Source organism: Silene latifolia, chromosome 3 (assembly GCF_048544455.1).
Source record: "Silene latifolia isolate original U9 population chromosome 3, ASM4854445v1, whole genome shotgun sequence".
NCBI classification, from domain to species: domain Eukaryota; kingdom Viridiplantae; phylum Streptophyta; class Magnoliopsida; order Caryophyllales; family Caryophyllaceae; genus Silene; species Silene latifolia.
In genome coordinates this window covers 27,197,450-27,203,613 of record NC_133528.1, presented here as the reverse complement: position 1 = coordinate 27,203,613, position 6,164 = coordinate 27,197,450, and positions in this window count along the sequence as shown.

The following is a 6,164-nucleotide window of genomic DNA, read 5'->3' as shown; positions in this document are numbered from 1 at the left end:
AAAATCAACACACATCCTCCACCCCCCTGATGACTTCTTCACCATTACAACATTTGCTAGCCACTCAGGGTAAGTACAAGGCATGATAAAGCCCGCCTCTAATAGTTTATCTACCTCGGCCTTGATGGCGTCATCCTTTTCGGCCGAGGAGTTCCTCATCTTCGCTGACAGGCGGCGGTGGAGAGCACGTTTAGCTTGTGAACGATCACCTCTCGGCTCACGCCCGGCATCTCGGCGGTGAGTGCGCGAAGACGTCTTTGTTCTTCCTCGGCGAGTCCGGAGATCGACTCGAATTTTGACTCCAGGCCGACACCGGCAAGCGATTCACGGTGCATCCTGGGTCAATTTCCACTTGCTCGGTCTCGGCTCCCTCGACCATGCTGACGTTGTTGGTGTTCATCGGATCACCCTCCTGTTGTAAGGATGGGCTCTTCCCCTTCTCTGATTTCTTCGCCACTTTGAGGGATTGCATGTTACACCCTCTGGCAGATATTTGGACATTGACAATTTCGTCTCTCTCGTCCTTTGAGACGAGCTTTTGTGCCCCCCCCGGTCCGAGACATATATCAATGTCAGGGCCCGGATGGACATTATAGCATCGGCCTCGCTCAAAGTAACCCGACCTATCAGAACATTGTAGGCGGACGAACCATCAATGACCACGAACTCAGATAAAACATTCTTGGCCGCATCCGTCTGGCCGAACATCACCGCAACCTGATTGACCCCGGGGTACCAGGCCGGCCCCAGAAGTCATAGTGGGTTGGTGCGGGGGCTCGGGTCCTCAATCTTGACCGAGATTGAGGAAGCATTCCCGAACATGATGTTCGTGTAGGCGCTGTATCAATTAGGCACCTCTTAACCAAGTGGTTGGATATGTCCAGGTGGACTACCGGTGGAGTCATTCGTCGCGGGGCTACGACTCCTTCGTAGTCTTTCTTTCCGATGGTTATATCGGGGACGGTGGAAGCGGGGATCGCTGTGGTGGGCACAAAGTTGATGGCTTGGTAAAGCTCATTTAGGTGTCGTTTGTACCCATTAGCTGACCCTCTGTTCTCGTTTCCTCCGATAACCACCTGGATCACTCCCATCCTCTGGAATACTGATTTCCTATTCGCCCCGTCGGAGCTCGTTTCCGGGGCCCCAGCTACGTACTTGCTGAGGGCCCCCTTTCGGATCAGCTCTCCTCGATGGCATTCTTCGGATGCCGACGTTTTGGTCTTATGGCCGGGCTGGCCGTGGTAATCGCAAAATTGGCTTGCGTCGCCTTTCGCCCTTGTCTTAGGGGGTCTTGCCCACTTCTGCCCTTCATTCTTGCTCAGGGCGAAGACCTCGGCCGGAGATTTGACCAGGGGAGTGAGACCGCTGTACCGCCTCTGGGTGTATGGTTCCGAACTCCCCCCGGAGCCCGCCGAGTTCTGCTTCCTGTTAAATCTCTCAGGCCGTGACCGATTCGTGTCACGGCGACCTTCATCAGCATTCTCCCGGCGGCTCTTCCTTTCTGGGTGCCCATCTTCACTGTGGCCTACCCAGGTCTTGTGGTAATCCTCCACCTTTACGGCTCGGTCAGCCATCTTTCTGGCGGAGTCCAGATTGAGGACCTCGCACTTGATCAGCTCATTTTTTAGCTCGCCTTTCGGGAGGCCTTTCATCAGTGCGAAGGCCGCCAGTTCGGTGTTCAACTCACGGATCTGCTGAGCTTTGGCGTCGAACCTCTTCATATAGCTTCGTAGAGACTCGTCATCCCCCTGTCGAATGGTGAGGAGATCCGATGTCTCCACGGCCATCCTCTTGTTGCAGGCGTACTGGGCTATGAAGTTATCCCTTAGGTCGGCGTAGCAGTATACCGAACCATTAGGCAGCCCCTTGTACCAACTCTGGGCCATCCCATACAGGGTTGTTGGGAAGAATCGGCACCACACCTCATCAGGCTGCTCCCATATCGACATGTAAGACTCGAAAGCCTCGGCGTGGTCGGTTGGGTCACTGTCCCCTTTGTATGACAGGGACGGCAGCCTCAGTTTGGTCGGCACGGAGACATCGAGGACATAGGCACTGAGGGGCTGTCTGACCACGTGTCTAATGACACACGGCGATCGACTCCTCGCAGCCCTAGTCCGGCTTCTCTCCCCGTGGCGGGAAGGGCTTCTTGTTGTCCGACTTTGGAGAGTCGGACTTCTTTCTTCATTTCTTCGGGGGTGGCCTCGTTGCTGCCGCGACGACTCTGTCCTCCCGCGAGTGGGGGAAGGACTTTGGTCTGCCACTGGCAGCACGGGCTCCGCCGGTGTCCTAGTATGTATGGCTCCTTGTATCGCCCCGGACAAGTTGTTCGGGGTCACTTTATGGGCCCTGGTCACCCTGCGGGTGTGCTGCCGTCACCGTCGTTGCGGTGGGGGTGATCGGCGTATTACCCATCAGGTCCAGGAATAGTTTCAGTTTGGCTGCATCGACCACATGTCCCATGATAGTGACATGGCCGGTAGGCAGCGGTGTTTCTGGTAGTATCGGCATCCCGTACGCCGGTTAAATTACTCGGCCGGTGGGGGACTGCCCGATCTCAGAATTTGGGACTGTGTCATCCTGGTAGAATGAAGTTTCGTCATTCACAATTACTTCTTGTTGTTTCGACATCTTCTTAGCTTGCTGGGTGGGTTTTGTTTTGTGTTTTTTTTGTAAGGGATTTGACTAGCTTTTTGTATCCTTCCCCACAGACGGCGCCAATTGTTCTCTGTGTAATTCCGGAGCAGGATTTGTTACCACGTAAGCTTGTAGAATGATGACTTTGCTTGACTCTTCCTTTCGGCCTCTCCTGAAACAATGAACAAACTGAGGGCTCGGCTTGGTACCGAGCGTACTCACTCCGACGCTCAAGTCAGTAAACTTAAAAGGGGATTAAGTTGTGTGTTACTTGGCAAAGTATATTCTAGAGAGATAAGGGAGTTTATACCAGATTTAGTGTATTATGAGATGAATTGTGGATTATTTTCGGATCCTTTTCTCAATGAGAGAAGTGGAGTATTTATAGACTTTCACCTTTTGTCACGTAGTGGCCAAGTGGCAGAGCAGGTGGAAAGACTGTTCTACCCTCGGCCGAGGGACTCATGGCAGGTCGGCTGGCCGAGTTGACTCCATGCCGAGGGGTCATGGCAGGCCGGCTGGCCGAGCAGGTGGAAAGACTGTTCTACCCTCTGGTTGCCTAGCCGAGAGACAAGTGACATGCCGACAGGCTGCGTCGGTTAGGCTGTCTAATACGTTGACTTGCTGTGGATGTCTTTGACCTTGCTCAATATGTTGACTCGGTCAGCGGATGCAGAATATGCCCCATCACCATATATCAGGCATAACAAAATAAATTGGCAAACTCTTAAAGTGCTCAAAATAAGAAAAATAACGATGGTAATACATTCCCCTCATATAGCAAACCTGCAATTATTCTTATAGTCTAGGATAACTAACCTGCACATATTCCATTGAGAATGATGATAGAATTTGGACAAGACTACTGACGAGAATGAAGCAGCGTTGGAAGAGTTCAAATACACAGAATCCTCATCTTAATGACAACACTTTCTCAGTTGACATCGAGGAAAGAGGTGGTTTTCAATTGCCGAAGGTATTTTACATTTGTTTTTTTACAGTGGAGGGAAGAATTGCATAATTATTATTAGCTACAAAGTAAGAGGAACATAAATCTAAAATCTACCCTAGTCCCTAGCAACTAATATACGTAAATCATGGGGAGTATTATAACTAAAATATATTATACAAAAGATAGTTTCTATAACTGAACTATTACACACTTGCAATAGTTTAGGGAATATAAGATAATGAAAGATAATATGTTTCTTTTTGCAGTGGATTTGCAATGGCAAAATTGAGGTGGTTACCACCAAACCTATTACACAAGATGTGGACTTTCTTATTCACAGTGATGCGAGTATGGAATTCATAGATGGGGTAGGTTGGAGCGCCTCTCTAGGACTTGTAGCGAGAGATACTAGAACCAGAGAGACCCTCTGGTTCGCTGCAGAAACTTGTCCTTATGTGTCCGAAGATTCAAATGAAGGTGAGCTGCTAAGCATACTATTTGGGGCCGTTTTGGCCAATTGCGTGGGCATTAGGAAGATGAACATAAGAAATGATGCAAAAACTGCTTTTGAGATCCTACATCGTCCCCTATCTGATGTACCGAAAGCTATGGTATCGATTTTTCTTGCTTTTCAAAGACTTAACCTTGATGAAAATGGAGAAACATCAATTCAAGTCACTTGGGTTGAAGGATGGGAAGAAGGCTGTGTCGCCCACGAGCTTTCTCTGGCAGCGAGGAACGGAGGGAGAGACTGGGACAACTGTGTAATGAAGTTTTGGGGACACATGAAGCTTGACAGAATGCTGACAGGTACGTGTATTCACTCGCGGTAGATATCATAGTATAGAAAATTGGATAGTTGTAGTTTTGTATATATTTACCAAAAGGATTACTTTATTCTTGACATTCCAAAACCTACAAAACCGTAGGTTAAGCCTGGTGATACTACTCTACACAGTTGTAACAACAGTTTTTTTTCCAGGTCCTCCTAGTCCTGGAATCACAACAGAGAGTCTCACATTTGCAGGAAATCCCAGCAATCCCAAGAGAGAGAAAAAGAAAAACAAGAAATTAGCCAAGAAGTCTACAGGAGCGATGTAAAGGCTCACACAAGAAGCATTGTCTTTTCATTGTTTCTTAATACTACTCCCATATGGTACAATATATCCCACCTACTTTCTTTTTCCTACACATCCAAGGTTTTCTGAAACAAAAGAGCATTATTATATAATCAATCGTGAATCCTGTAGCGGTTGTATGAATAATCTGCCACATCTCCGTTGTTCCCATGATCCCGTCTGCTATATAGGCATTTAAAGATTTATCTTGTAGCCTTTTCTTTTATTTTGAAGATATTTTTAATTCCAGAGGCCGGGGTCATTCAGAAAGTCGTTGATCTTGTATACGCATGTACTCAGCATGTCCCTTCTATGCGACCTCGTATGTCTCATGTAGTCCATCAGCTTCAGCAATTGGCTCCATCCACGTCTACCACTGTCATAGAGTAACTTGTTTCGTGTATCATGTTTAGCTACTAGACCAAGATAATATGTTTACTGAATTAAGTAGCTGAAGTTCTAGTGTAGGATAAAACTTAGGGAGGAGATTTAGTTTTGGAGGGTTCTCTTCGTTCTGGCACCGCATTCCTCCGCCCCTCTAATTTGGAAGTGAATTCTCCCCCCTTTTGTGTAACATGTAATATGTACGAACATATAGATAGCAATATTGATCCCAAGGTAATGGGTTGGATGCTGGCCAGTTTCGTCGTTTGTATGAGAAATATTGTCGAATGACCCGTAAACTCGTACAGAATTAGAAAGAAATGGCAGCAACACCAAGGCGTATAACCTTTATCCTCTACATAGAAATTTCTCTTCTCTAAGCAATTTCTATAGTAATCAAAAACAAGGAACCATACCTGAAGAGTAACTAACTTGAAAATTTATACTCCCTCCTATTCTCAATAACTCTTGCTATTTCCTTTTCCATCTATTCAAAATACCTTCCCTATATCTATTTTTGAAAAGTGTGGTTAGCGTAGTGCTCATTCATGAACGGGTTTTACTATTTCATGGATTCAACTTACTCCGTCCATCCCTAATTCCCTAACCACCCCCTTCCTCCCACAGGCCCACAACCCAGCCACCACCCCTACCCCAAAAATGGTAAGCAAATCCAAGAAACTGCACAATAAATTCAAAACTAATCACCGACAAAGTTCTACGCAAAATACTACTACCATGAAACTAAATTTATCACAATTGAAAAAAAATTGTAAACAAAATGGAAGAAATTGCACGAAATCAAATCAAAACTAATGACGACAAAGTTCTAATGGCAAAATACTACTGCCGCGAAACTAAAATTATTTAAACTAGTGTAACACCCGTGAAAATTCACGGGGTTATTTACAAATATTTAAATAAAATCTCTAATAAACTTGTAAAATAAATGTTGGACGATAATTTACGGGAGACATTGAAGCACCGAGATAATGTTGTTGTCGAATGTCAAACTATAAACATCTATTTGTTTTATTAAGAAAATTAACCAAAATAACCCAAATTTCATTCAT